This window comes from Triticum dicoccoides, chromosome 2B (genome assembly GCF_002162155.2).
Source record: "Triticum dicoccoides isolate Atlit2015 ecotype Zavitan chromosome 2B, WEW_v2.0, whole genome shotgun sequence".
Lineage (NCBI taxonomy): Eukaryota > Viridiplantae > Streptophyta > Magnoliopsida > Poales > Poaceae > Triticum > Triticum dicoccoides.
In genome coordinates this window covers 574,368,276-574,370,862 of record NC_041383.1, presented here as the reverse complement: position 1 = coordinate 574,370,862, position 2,587 = coordinate 574,368,276, and positions in this window count along the sequence as shown.

Sequence of the window (2,587 nt, the reverse complement as noted above, 5' to 3'; positions counted from 1 at the left end):
GGGTTGAACTTTGGGGCGACGGGCTCCATCGCATAGACGTCCCTAAGTGCACGCTTTTGCTCCCGTCTGGGGATGTGAGTGGCATAGATCATGTTCACCATTTTCACCTGGGGGGGGGGGGATTTCTTCTGTCCCCCAGTGTTCGGACGCCGGGGCTCCTCGTCATCATCGCTATGCAGCCCCTTGTCCTTATTCTCGGCATTTATCTTGCCGGCCTATTTGAACACCCAACAATCTATGTTAGTGTGATTGGCTAGTTTATCGGGGGTGCCGTGAATCTGGCACGAGCGGTCGAGTATGTGTTCCAGACTGGACGATCCCGGATTGTTTTGAACGGCTTCTTCCGCTGACCGGATTTGGAGTTGCTGAATCCGGCATTGACTGCCGTATCCTCAGCATTGTCGCCATTGTTTCGACGTTTGTGTCTGTTGCGCCATGACTTTCCGTTACTGTCACGGATATCTTAAGTGCCAGAGTTTCTTGGTGCGGTGTTACTGCGAGCTAGCCAGCTGTCCTCACCCGTGCAAAAGCGGGTCATTAGTGTCGTGAGGGCTGCCATGGACTTCGGTTTTTCTTGGCCGAGGTGTCGAGCAAGCCACTCGCCGCAGATATTATGCTTAAAGGCCGCCAGGGCCTCGTCATCCGGACAGTCGACAATTTGGTTCTTTTTAGTTAGGAACCGAGTCTAGAATTTCCTGGCTGACTCTCCGGGCTGCTGGGTAATGTGACTTAAGTCATCAGCATCCGGTGGTCGCACGTAGGTGCCCTGGAAGTTATCGAGGAATGCGTCCTCAAGATTTTCCCAACTGCCAATGGAGTTTGCTGGCAGGCTATTCAGCCAATGTCTGGCTGGCCCTTTAAGCTTGAGTGGGAGATACTTGATGGCGTGTAGGTCATCACCGCGGGCCATTTGAATGTGGAGAAATAAAATCTTCGATCCACACCGCGAGGTCTATTGTGCCATCGTATGACTCGATGTTGACGGGTTTAAACCCTTCTGGGAATCCATGTTCCATTACTTCATCAATGAAGTAGAGGGGGTGTGCGGCGCCTTTGTGCCGGGCTATGTCGTGGCGCAGTCCGATTAGGTCTGGTCGGTTGTGTTCGGCCCGGCCGGATTTATCAGTATTATATCCGGCATAACGATCAGTGGCGCGGCCCCGTGATCCGTAGATCGATCTTGGTTGTCCTGCGTTGTTTTCCAATATGTCTCGCAGGTCTTGCATATTGCCCCGGGCTGTAGTGAACCGACATGGGGGTGCGGGATGGTATCCGGCCTTATATGTTGTTTTGTCCCGGCCACGGGGTGGCCGGTCAGCCACATCTTTTGCTGGAAGTTCAGACTCGTCGGCCTCTTCTTCTAGCGATTTTTGCTTTGGGTATCCCCTGATGGGGGGCTCGAGTCCGTATTCCTCGGCCGCCAGGACTTCAGTCCATCTGTCTACGAGCAGATCCTGATCAACTTGGAGCTGCTGCTGCTTCTTTTTCAGGCTTCTTGTAGTGGCTATAAGCCGGCGCTTGAAGCACTCCTGCTCTATGGGATCCTCTGGTACACCGAATTCGTCATCACCGAGGCTCACCTCGTCTTCGGAGGGAGGCATATAGTAATCGTCCTCCATGTATCCATCCGTCGCCTATTCGTCTGGGCTGGCCTGCCCGTGGTCCTGTTCGGCTTGCTCGAAAGTGGGTTGATCAGGATCATATTCCTCTTTAGCACCATCTGGATTTTCTTCTCCAGTGCCGGTGTTGCTGTGGCGGGGCTTGGAGCGGCGCCGGTGACGTCCATGCTTTGATTTCTTCCCTGAGGCGTTATCTCATGTTGCCTCATCGCCATTGTTTTCTTTGGGAGTATCCACCATATATATATATCATATGAAGAGGTGGCAGTCCAGCGCCCTATCGGCGGTGGTTCCTGTTCTGCTCCCGCATCGTCGTCTATACCGTCGATGTATTCAGAATCAAAGTTAAGCACGTCGGTCAAGTCATCGACCGTGGCTATTAAGTGGGTGGTGGGTGGGTAACGGATTTCTTCGTCGCCAGCTTCCCACTCAAGCCAAACATGGTTTGGCCAGGAATCTCCTGATAGAGAGAGAGACCTTAATAAATCTAGCACGTCCCCGAAGGGTGAGTGTTGAAAGATATCCACGGCGGTGAACTCCATAACCGGAGCCCAATTAGATTTAATGGGCACGGGTGTGCGCGGTCCGGAACACACGGCCGGAGATAAGTCCGGGGGTCCGGAGACACAGATCTCCTTGGGAGCGGAGTCTGTGTTCGGCTCCAACACCGATGAGTACGCGGCCTCCGGGGCGGGGTCCACCCACCCGTCCTCGGGAGGCACGACCTGCTCTGGATCGAAGTCCGGAGCCATAGCAGGTGCGATGTTCCAAACACTGTCTGACGACAGATCTAGATCGTGCACGTCGTGATCGTTCGGTGCTCCTGACATGGGCCCGAATCCATCGAAGATCAAGTCTCCGTGGATGTCGGCAGTGTAGTTTAGGTTTCCAAACCTAACCTGATGGCCAGGGGCGTAGCTGTCGATCTGCTCCAGATGGCCATGCGAGTTGGCCCGCAGTGCGAAGCC